The 12,556-nt window shown below is 35.7% G+C and overlaps 1 long non-coding RNA gene across 6 annotated transcripts in view; it reads right to left on the reverse strand.

Annotated features, from left to right (window-relative positions):
• LOC121076840 overlaps window positions 1-12,473 on the reverse strand; it is a 247,404-nt gene extending 234,931 nt beyond the window's left edge. For all 6 annotated transcript variants that reach the window (XR_005823746.1, XR_005823748.1, XR_005823749.1 and 3 more), the window contains exons 1-2: window positions 12,246-12,473; window positions 11,648-11,777 (exon numbers count right to left, since the gene is read on the reverse strand). This is a non-coding gene — a long non-coding RNA (uncharacterized LOC121076840). The remainder of the gene's footprint in view (window positions 1-11,647; window positions 11,778-12,245) is intronic.
• Window positions 12,474-12,556: the final 83 nt, after the last annotated feature.

Raw genomic sequence — 12,556 nt, forward strand, 5'->3', positions numbered from 1 at the left:
AGTCATGAACTTTCCAAAGAATGCATATAAGAATCTGTCAAGTCCAGATCCCTTTAAACAATGCTGTTTGCTATAAAGCATGACAATAGCAAAGAGCATTGAGACAGCAGTTCTGCAGTTCATACTTCAAATATGGTGGACTAGAATGTTTGAAATAACCTAATTTTTTAATTGTTTTTATTTTGTTTGTTTTCCCTACCCCTAACAAATACTTGCATTCATTCCACCTCTAGATGCTGATATACTGTTAAAAAAATAAAAATAATAAAAAAATCAAGGTTTTAAACTTGAAAGAAGGTGATAGAAGAAACAGTGGAGATGACTATCTAAACATTAAAAGTAGAGTAACCTGGGAGATAGTAAAAGTGGGAAGAACAGCATCATTTCACCTCCTCTGTACGTTTTAAAACAATCACACAGGCTGACTTTGAGCATACTCTAACACTCCATTGGATACTAAAGTTACTGGGCAGCTAATGGGCAGAGCTGAAGTCACCTGGAAAAAAACTGTATATAGTTTAGCCAACTTTAAACTTCATTTTCTCCAACCCTGCATGACAACTAACTGAGGGTTTTGAGGATGGCATATTAACTATCTGAACTATTTTGGGATCAACACTTTTTTCCATAGTGACAGGTGATTTTGAATTTTCCTTTTACAAAAAAAAAAAAAAAAGGTCTTGGCATTAAATTTTACATTAAAGCAACAGGAAACCTTCTCAAATTGTTCAGGTCATAGTCATTTTCTTTATATGGAGCATTCTGACAATACCTCTCCATATCTTTAGGCATTCTAGATCTACAGTGGAAAAAAAGAATCAGGCCCAAACTATACTATTCCTTCTGACAATCAGTAATAAGTCACTAAGAATATGATTCAAAATCCACCAAAATCAAAGGTAGTCTTCCTAAAGCTGTAAACATGTACCCTGATGCTCTTCAGTTACTCATCCAATATAAACAAACCAAAGAACAAAAGACAAACTTTGCAATCTTGATTTTGGCAGATGTTGCCTATACATTTATGCTATTTCCAAGTCACCACCAAAGTTCACCAAACATTTAATTTAATAGACCATATTTACAGCTCATTCTTTCAGTTTCCAGCAAGCTGACTGTTCTAAAGAGTCTTGCAGAAGTGTATGGAGACTGGCAGCTCCTCAGACAGCACTGAGACGAGATTAAACTTTGATATTTCAAATATCACTGTTAAAAAACATGTACCAAATACAATGGCTGATTGGATTATGGGTTTACCAGCTACATTTAAACCACAGTCCTAGCAATGCAGTTACCTTAGATATCAAAACATTACCTAAAGTAAATATACAAACTACAGTGCTCCTGTTCTCCTAACATGCTTAGGCATCTCTGCACACCACTTTGCAATAAATAACTCTCTCTTACAGAAAATAGTTGCTGAACAATGACATCTGCTGATACTGCAGCCTGTTATACATTTTATTAGAAGGCCTCCTCTTCTCTCTCACATACATATGCCCCTAGTAGCCTGCAGAGTAACTCCAATGCATCTGACAGAGCAAAAGCTTTGGGTTAATAATTCATTCTTAATAGTCTATATTTTCATGCAGTATGTATCCAGGTGATGCTATGCTTAATATAAGTTTAAACTGTCAGACAGAAAAAATAAATAAAAAGGAAGCACTTGTGCCTTTATGTGTGAACCCCAGAATAATTTATTCATAATACTACAATGAACTGTCAGCTATCTTGACAACTGAAAATGAAGTGTACTGCAATCCTTGAAAATTCCCCAGAATTTTTTTGTATTACAAGAAGAACAGAGAGAAAATGCAACACATTGAAACCCACAGCCAGACTCCACCTGCACAGAAACTTCTTTCAGATGCCACTGCATTAGGATCTGTAGAACCCTTAAGTCATAACAGCCCATCAGAAAAAAATCACCTGAAGCGATCTCAGCATATCTAAAAATGTTCAACTGTCCTTTTGAAGCAGTAATTCAACCATTTAAACCCAGAAAAAAAAAATCTTGACAGAAAACACAAGGAAAAAAGCATGTTAGTGGAAGAAAAACTGCCTTAATTGGGTAGTTAAGAGCATTTGATAGGATTATAGAAAGGCAAAACTGTCAGAATGCAATTCTTCTCCTGGCCACTGGCCAAAGCAGTGCAGATTTTAGAGGAGAGAATAAATAATCACAATTAGTACAGCCTCTCCCACACAAGAAAATTTCAAAACAATTTTTAGCATTTCATTTTATTTGTATGAGGGGGAATTTTCACTCACTTTATAGTTTCCCACTTAATTTCCTCAGTATTTAAGTCCCTGCCTATAAAAGGGAACATGCCCCAGTGAAAAGCCACTGATAGCCAGCAGCACCAGCATACATTTGTAATGCGTATAAGCAAATAATTGCACCAGGAGAATTTATCCTTATTTGAAACATTCTGCTCCTGCAAAAAGAAACTTTCCCAGAAGCTGCACCAGTTTAGGTACACCAATGATTCAGCTGCAGCTGGAGCTAGCATCCACCAAAGAAAAGCTTTGGAAGGATTAAAAGTAATGGGTCAGCAGAAGCCCCCTACTGCAAGACTTTTATTCATCTTCATCTACCATCCTTATCTCCTCTTCTCCACATGAGCCACAACTTTCTTTTTCTCCAAATCTTAAACTGCAATTTCTAAAGTCTAACCATTCTTCTGACCTAAAAAAGCCTGCTGTAAGGAAGGAGAAACTCACCAGGAAGGGAAGGTAGAATGAAGATCCCAATCCATGTTCAATGCCACTGAGATGTGGCTTAAAAAACATCAGGAACAAACAACATTATATCGTGCACACAACCTCACATTGCTTGATATAAAGCCTGCAAAGCTGCCACAATTACTATCTACCCAGTGGAAAAAGGACATTTCCACTTAGTTACAATGAAGAGTCATGCAAGACCTTCATGTCTGCTGCCTCTGACAAGCAAGAAATGTTCCTTCCCTCCCCATAGGTGACATACTTATTTTCAGTATTTGGTGATTACACCTTCTATATCAAATGCACAAAGAAATACAAAAGGAAAATGAGGTTGTATATTCACCCATCAGGGCTCAGAGCCATATTTCACCTGAGCTTAGCCTTTCAATGGCTACCATTAGTTTAGTAATTTGTTTATACATATTTATATTTTAGGCATACCACATGTGGATATCAGACATATGTTTTATCCTCAGCATACATCATCAGTCATACAGACAGTTTGCCCATTGCTCTCTCAACTTTTTTCCATCTTGGAGAAGAAATATTTGAATTAAGAAAGACTTCAGAGCTATATTTTTGATAGCATCTTCTATTTGTTACCATTCAACACATTGGAGGACATGAAGGATGAAAGTGCAGGAAGCCAGCTATGTACATGTAGGACTAACATCTTCAGGTGAGGACTCCCCTTTCCATTCCCCTCCCTCCTCCTATGAGTATGACTTCCTCAGTCAACTTGGGAATGACACAGTGACAGCAAAAGAAGTAGCAACTGTGTTAGCTGCGTTTCTGGTGGGTCCACAGGGACAACTCCTTTCAAGCAGATAAGATACATGGCATTCCCGTATTTCTCTTGGTCCTCGTAGTCAAGGCAGCACTTTAGTAGTAGGAGCTATCCAATACAGACATTTCAGAAGAAACATCATCTGTCTTGTCCCAGTATTTTGTCTTTTATCATAACTGTGCATTAAATATTAACAGCTGCTAGTATGCCAGACAAAAGAGCCTCTTGACTTATCCTGAGAATGGTTGCAAAGTAGAAACCATAACATTTTGCAGTATAAACCTCATCTTCACCACTTTCAATGGCAGACTAATGTGTTTAAGTGATATGTAGTATCCTTTCATTTTATTTCCTTTATCTGGGATTTTCAACTTCCAGACTGGGATTTCCAGTCATAACAGTTCTGATAACCTTACCAGGTATCCCGAATTGTGGAGAAAATAGCAGCTGCACAAAATTGGATCATCTTTTTATTGTGAGTTCATGAGTCAAACGCACAGACTCGGCATGTAGACATGTTTCTATCTAGAAAATCTTAGAGTACAAGAGAATTTGCTTTCCAAGCTTCAAAACTTTATAGGTATTCTAACAACGGATCAATATGCAAAGTATCGGTTTAATATCATTAGCTGAAGAATACTCCTTTGTTTTTTTGTGGAAGTTACCAGAAGTTACCAAGTTACTTGATGCTCCAACACTGTAAGAAGGATTGCCACTCCTAAGATTCAGTATCTATTAAAAACATACTTAATTTCATATGGCATATTACAGTGTGTATAATAGCTTAGTAGAATACATGTTCTTGGTTCACCAACAGCCAATACACCCTTCATTCTTCACGTAGCTCTTCTGTTCTCAAATACAGCATTCTGGTCTAGTAAAAAAACCAATCTTTTTGAACGTGTATGACATTTCAAAAAAAAAAAAATTCCTTCTCTCCCCTCTTCCTTCCCCCCTCATCACTAGAGTAACTTCTCCTTCCTTAATTCACATTATGCACATTCGACTCAGTATAGCTGTAGTGTATAAAGGTAGTGTAACCGATGGTATCTTCCATTCTTACTATTACATCTTCATTATCTAAAATAAATCAAACTTAATGGAAATTACAAAGAATATCTCTGCCATACAGGCTGAAGGAAGATTTTCAAAATTATCCTTCTATGATTTTGAGGAATCTAATTACCATCACAATCCACCACTGTCTGTGGTGTATTATAAGAGGCAGCTGGTACTGTTGGATTCATAATATTATATTCATCTCTTACCTATAACTATCCAGCAAGGGCTACACTAATCAACTAATTGCCTTTTTTTTTTGTGAGAAAGTTCAGCCAAAAGACAGCTTCTCTTAAATGAACTAGTGAAGATTCAAATATCAGCACATATTACAAATACTGTCAGCCAGTATAATTGCTAAATATTATACAGAATAATTGCTAAACAATTATTCTAAAATTAGGAGCTGGACTGAAACTACCATCAAGTAGCCCTTAGTGATACAAAGACCAAATGTACTGATCATGGTTGTACTACCATGCAAATTACATAATTACAAACATTTTCTATATAAGCTTTCATGTGAAGGGCCCATAAATAGGCTGAGTTCCTACAGTTGTTTTTCTCTGCCAAAAGATTAAATCAAGGCTGAAAAATACATTTTGAACTTTACCAAACATTAGTACTCTTCCAAAATAGCACTACAGAACCTTTATTTCTATTCAGTTTTTTTCTGCCGTTTAAATTCTACTTAAATTTCATGAAAATAGCAAAATTTTGGGTGATGGTTGCTATGATAAAAACAGGTCCCATTATCAAAATATAATAGGTCTGATACAGTAGAAAGAGAGATTCAAAATTCTGGTCTTACTGAGGGACACAAGCCTGAATGATTGTATCTGAATAGTTCTTTCCTGAAACCAAAACACGCTGTATGAAGTCAGCATATGCTTCATGCCTCCCACCCTGCCCAAATACTTATGACGAATCAGCACTTTCTCATCATAGAAAAAAAGAGATCAAGTATACTCACTACACTCACAGTATGTGCAATTTAAAAGTATGTATTTTTCTTCCTTGAAAAGTATCAAGTAATAAACCTGCTATTTGTTCTTCAACTACAAGACAAAAAGCAATGTAAATATACAATGCAAATTAAAAAACAGTGCTTTAAAATAAAATTAAACTTTCACTAACAATTCAAATATAGTGAGTTTTTATAAACAGCAGATACTCATACCTTGTAAGTGAAAATAATGGCCACAAAAAACAGTCTATTTACCTGCTGCTACTTGTTAAATTGCCTTCAGGTTGTCTTTAAATGAGCACTGTCATAATTTTAAAATGCTTTCCTGAGTACAGTCATATAGCAATTAAATATATGAGTGTAAATATCTTGTTTGGTTTGTTTCCACATTTCTTACAGTTTCTGTATTTAGGCATTCCATGATTTATACTTACTGGTTTGAAATCTATGTAAAGGATATATTCTATGAATTACAAAAAACGACTAATACAAACTTTAAAAAAAAGTCTGTACTGTTTAAAAGACTTAATTATAGGATAAAGAACTAAGCTCATACAATAAGTAAATTTGATTTATGTTATGCATCTAAAGATCACTGATATTAAGTGATACCAAGTACTCGCTTGTCTCAATTTATCTTAAACAGAAATGAGGGTAATGGCACTTACAAAAGAGTCTAGAAATGATAAATTACATCTTATTGTGTGAAGTCAAAGGTTAAACTTATTATTGCTCACCACAGGCCAACCTTAACCCCAGGATTAATGCCATAAACAAAAAAGAAAATTCAGTTTGCACACATAATGCACTGAGATAACGTCTCTGAAGAATTAAAAAAGTGAAATGATGCCCCCTACTGCTACCAGAAAATGTTTCTGTATAAGCTGGGTCTTTTGGTTCAAAGGGAAATTATCATGTAAAACCAATGAACATGTATTTTCAAACTAACCAGTGCTCATTAGCACAACATATGCCAAGGACAATTTATTTCTTCTCTGGCTTTTAATTAAAATATATGAAGAGTTTTGCCTTGTAGAGGAAACTCTCAGAAACAAACAGCTAGAGTGAACATAAAACCTACAGTTCATATAAGTCATATTTTTTGGTAAAGAAACCATATAAACTTGATTTTTCTTAACGTATTTCTGAATAAATCAAATTTCAAGTAGTAACCTCTATACAGCAATGATGTTTCTCAAATAGTGAAGCTGATAGAATCGATCTGTCAGCTACAAGGTGACACAATTCATTAACAACTAAGGTAGGTCACACAGTGCCTCTGAAGTGTGGCAGACCGCAGGTTGGTTCCCAACTCAGTGGGTAGTTCTGGTACTACAGCTACGATGGTAAAGAGTTTCTTGATGGGCAAGTAAGGCACCAGGGTTACAGTTTGAAATGCTTTTCAGGGAAAGAGATCAAACACCGAAGAACTATTAACCAAGTCTTTTTTATTCATTCTGCATTCAAGCGACAAAAGACCCAATGATACCAACACAGTTAACTCCCAAATTACGTTGGTGTAAGCAAAAAATAATCTGGAGCTTCTTAAAGGTATTTGGACAGAACTGCTCTATTCCAAAGTAACTTAGTCATATAAATAGACATTGGGTACATTATTGCCTTCAATAATCTCATCTTTGGCATGACTGAGAATCTTTAAAAAGATAAAATCTTAAAATTTCTATCACCTTTACTTGTTCAAGGACTGCAGAGTGAAAAGGCTACAGTTCAAAATTGTTTACAGTACAAAAATAACCAAAATTAAATCAGTCAGCATTTAAATCAGTAAGCATTAATCCCTTTCCAATCCTCACCTAATATAAATCACTATCAGTTAACTGGACTCAGAAGCAATACACAGGTTTAAATAAATATAAAGTGTTTTAAGTCATAGGGGATGGTTTTAAACCACTGAACAGTAGACATTGACCAGGCAGGGAATTCTAATAATAATATTTTATCTCCACGGCAAAACTGTATTTAGCAGTGCTCAAATGCAGTCAAAGATAGTCCTGACTTCTTGTACTTCTACATCTATGAAAAAGTTTGTTGTTTTAGGACTTAATAGACTACAGATAACTGGAGACTGACAGGATACCAACATGAAGAAGTTCATGATATAACTGACAGAAATTTCAAAAATTTCATCTATCATATAAAGTAACTTCCAAGTTTCTCCAAGAGTTTGATCTAGGAGTCTTCATTAGAATACAAAATGTAGAGCTAACTTCTATGACATCTGGTGGAGCAGGATGAAATGGGATCATACCTTCCTGAAAACACCTTCTTTTTTTCCACCACTGCTAATACAAGCGCATAAAAAGAGGCATCCCATTTCTCTAAATATGCTTTCTAAATGTTAGAGGGTTAAAGCAATTCCCAGAGGTCTCTGTCTAGAAAAAGCCCTTCACTGATATTTAATTGAACTATCTTTGCTCTGAGACATGCAGTAAAATACACTGGAATCAAATGTTAATGCATCACTGTTTTTATGTAAAGAAGGACAGCTCAGTTTGCAGTATTATGCAAGCCTAGCATGTCCAGTTGACTCACGTCAAATTTAACTGAAATTGGTGAAAATACTCTATTTTACAACAGCTGACAATTAATCCCACTTACTTTAGTATGATTACATTAGACAGTATTCTCACAGAAAGTCTGTAAGCCTTGGAGCTTATTATACACATTACACCTTTCAACTGTTGGTGCTGCTTTCCACCAACTCCTTTACACTGGAGTAAACTTCCCAGAACAGCAGAAACCCCCTGGAAGGCCCCAGCCTAAAAGCAGTCAGCTACCAAACAGGCACAGCACATACAAGAACACTGCTCAGTCACCACAGTCAGTGCTTTACAGAAAGGGTTTAAATTCCTGTAGTGAGAATAGGAGCAAGATGTTCATTTATGAAAATAATAATAATTTTAAAAAAAATCAGGCTGCAGAAATAAACCATAATGGATTCTAAGTCTAGCTTTTGATGAACTAAAAAAATTATTTGACAGAGCTTTAGCAAGACTACCACTTTCCTTTTTGCAGTTGCAGAAACTTTGCTAAAGTTAACCACTTCTTAATTCACAGAGTGGCAATTGAGCAATGCACACTTTCTTTGCAGCTGAAGCTGGGCTATGTATTCCTCAGACAGCTGCATGAGGGTGACTTCCCTTCAAATACCACCTGTCATCTCTGTAAGTCATTCAATAGTGTTCAGTGCCCTCTCACAACAATTATATCTTAACATGATCAGGTGTTTTGGCAGTTATTCCACTGAAGCCATAGCATTTAAATACACAGCAAACATATAGTATGGCACCTTTAAAGTGACTCATAATAATAGAGTTAAATATTTACATTTAATAAAAAAAAAAAAAATTGTCTTCTGGAACATTTCCCAGACTAAATACCAGTCTTTGCCAATACACCTGCAGCTTTTTGTAACTAATTAAGAAACTCCAGCAAACACACTCAAAAAGCCTCAAAAAACAAATACAGACTCCATTACGCAGAGAAAAATATTACCAACTTTCAGCGACTGATGCATATATAATTGCAATACATTTGTCTTTTCTTTTATAAAGATTCAAATGTTCACAACAGATTCTTTTTAAAATAGTTTGGAACAAAAAAAAAGTAATCGATTAAAATTAAGGGACAGAAAAAGATCAATAATAGAAACTGCTAGTTACAGAACCTACGTCTTGGATTATTTTCAAAAAGTTTGCCTCTTGATACTGAAGGAATAAGTGAAAAAAGCTTTGATCTATGAGTTCATTAAGGCCTCTGCATTGCAATAAGCTCCACAAAAAGGAAACCACCTTAATCACAAGTGTCACCAGGGCTTCAAGCAAATATAAAGTCTGCCACTGCATAACTGGAGACTTGAAAAAAGTCTAGAAGTTCATCCTTATAAAGCATTGTAAAGTTATTTTATATCAAACTATTTTTAGTTGTTTTGTACTTCTGTAAACAAACAAAAAATAATTCAAGCATATAGCAAAATCGCCTAATGAGAGCTCGATATAATCAGAAACTTTCTAAAGTTTTAGGATTATATTACACAAAGATTTGAGAGCCCTAGTATGGTTGTTTTTCTGGTCGGAGATATATGGAATTTAAGGTATTGCTTTTAGAAATATTATGCTACTACATTATTTATGTTATGACTACCAATTAAAGTTTCTGCTACTCAAATTAATGCAGGATATTTTCTATAAACCAGTATTGTAGGTCTCCACCCTGCAAATAGTAGAACATATATTCAAATTTATGCATAAGAATAACCCCTGTGAAGACCATATGACTAATGATGAGGATCATAGCAGAATCTGTAAAGTGCATCATCATAGACTGCATAGCTATCTATGATAAGAAATAACTTAAAGATTCTATTTCCACATTGTTTGAACTAGCACAGGTCCTATTTCAAGTATACAACTCAAGCCCAAACACTTCAGGAAGACAGTTTCACAAAACCATTTATACAACTATTTTTCAATTGCAGGCATTTTAATGAAAAGCAAGAAGTTGTAGGTGGCAGCTGAAGCAAGCTATTTTAAAAGATGAAATTAAAAAAATACTTATGGATTACAGTATTTTTCTAACACTAATACAAATAATGAACAACTTGCCAACAACTTGCTTACTGTACAGTCAGAACCATTTGTGAGATGTCCCACTGGTGTTCCAGCTGGAAATGCAAGAGCAGGCACTGTGTGTCACCAATTGCCTCGACTGCTACCAGTTACACGCTGCATTTTGCCTTCTCTAAAGTCAGCTTAGAAGATGTGCCCAAAAGGTCAGGAAACTGAAATCTCCCCTCCAACTGAACAGGGCCTATCATTCTGGATATTCTACTGTGAACAGCTTGTAGGTTGGAACAGTCTTTCTTCCTTGACGAATCCTCTTTGTAAGCAGACTATTAAAAAAATTAACAGAATTTCTGGTGTTCTCAACCTAGCGCATGTCTGGTTTTAGTACACCTGTATATAAGCTTGGGACAAGAGGCTTCCAACTCCTCCGGAGTATGAGGAAGCTTAAGTCTGCAGTTTCAAAATGGGAAAAAAAAAAAGTAACTGATATAATCAAAATATTCTTTCTAGTTCTCAGTCAAAACAATGCAGGGAGAAAAATCCAACTTGTTTTACAAACATTCAAAGCCCCAAAAAATCCAACTGTTTACAAACTTTCATCTGTGTTTGTAAACAGAAGTAAGCCTTTTCTATAGCATTGGTCTTTTCCACTTACAAAGGGCTTTAGTTTGTCTTGTATGTTAAAATGTCACATGCTACTTAGTCTTATCATATCTTACAGAACCATAGTCACTCAGAATGACTTCCCTGGAAGCAGTTTCAGTCCATTGCAATGATGTAAACCACCTCTGAACACAGACTATAAGGAATTCTTTCAGAATTATACAGATTACAGTAAATTCAGCTCTGAGAACAAGTTTTATAACAACAAGTGTGGCAAAACACCAAAAGAAAGTATAAAGAGCACTAAACATCCACTTTATTTTGAAACCAGTAAGCTTTCAGTTATCCTGGGACATTCCAAAAGGCAGTGTTGACATAGTAGAAAGAAATAAAAGCATTAAAAGCATTTTCTTTCAGATTGTTAATTATATTTTGTATCTCAAAATACTGTGTTTTGTGTGGTTTTTTTTGTTTGTTTAATATAAAGCTTCTTACTTGTAATTTCATGTGTGGTTAATGGTCTATAATGCAACAACGGCTGCAGTGACCACAATTTAACAGTTGATGGCACCAATCACCTCAAGAAATTGCCCAGCTGAGCATTACATAATGTGAATGTTGGAGAAAGGGAGTGTTATGGAATAATTTAACTGACAGAAGAGCAAAACCTAAGTGTTTAAACTAAGCGTAAGGGTATTCTTTAAGAACATATATATATATCTTCTGGAAAATAGAGCGTCTTTTTTCAAGTATGGCACCCAACATCAGAACCATATCCTGTTTAGAATGCATAGATGTGTGTAAATGCAGTATGCACAGATGTAACTTCACTCATTTAACCATGCCACAGACAAAAATTACATTGCACTGAGAGAAATAAAAATTTAAATGCAGGTAGCAAGAAGTATATAGCCATACCTGGAGATTTTCAGATGTGCTGCCTAACTGCAAACTCTCATTTGGTTAAGAAGTTTCTAAATAGGGATACAAATATCTTTGGAGAAACGGTATTATATATTTATTCTTTTCCAGTGTAGCATGAAGGGTACTAAAAGAAAAAAAAAACAAGTAGATTTAGATACAAAACCATAAAACATTCATCCTCCCTTTGGAGGCCACATTTAATGAACAGCTGCCAAAAACTAATTTCACAGTAATGACAAGGAGATAGATGATATAAATGGGAATCAAATAATCAGGGAGAACACAAGATACTTGTCAATGGTGAGAAAAGAAAAAAAAAAATGTTTACTCCTTTCTACAACGGTTATTCAGTCTTATCAACTCCAGGCATTGAAGACTCTAGTAAAGCCACAGAGCTACTTTATATGAACTAATTTTATCCTTTACATTTCATTTTAAGATCTTTTGTTTGCTTGCTTGTTTTGGGTGTTTTATTTGTTGGTTTGTTTTTAAGTAAATACCTGTCTTTTTTTTTTGTGAACGATCACAAGTTAACAATGTGGGGCCGGGTAGAACCGTACTTCTCCCCTTACGATCACAGGGGATGACTTACTTTTTCCGCATGTGGTTGTTTGTTTTTTGTTTTTTCCAAATGAAATCCATCACGACGACAGCAGAGCACAACCGTGACTTAATACAGAGCCTCTGGGCTATACAAGCGTACGAAGGGAAGGTTTGTCCCCGGCAGGGGGGCCGAAAGAGCGCCTCCCAGTCTACCTTCCTCAGGACCGTCTGTAAGGGGGCTGAGGAGGGCACCCGAGACTGAGCGCGCGGAAGGGCACGTTCGGGGCGCTTTGAGGAGGCGAGAAGCGCGGGGCGGAGCTCAGCGGGAGGTGCCGTACCCTGCGCCCTGCACTGCTCCGG

The sequence above is a fragment of the Cygnus olor genome, chromosome 12 (genome assembly GCF_009769625.2).
Source record: "Cygnus olor isolate bCygOlo1 chromosome 12, bCygOlo1.pri.v2, whole genome shotgun sequence".
In the NCBI taxonomy this organism is placed as follows: Eukaryota; Metazoa; Chordata; class Aves; order Anseriformes; family Anatidae; genus Cygnus; species Cygnus olor.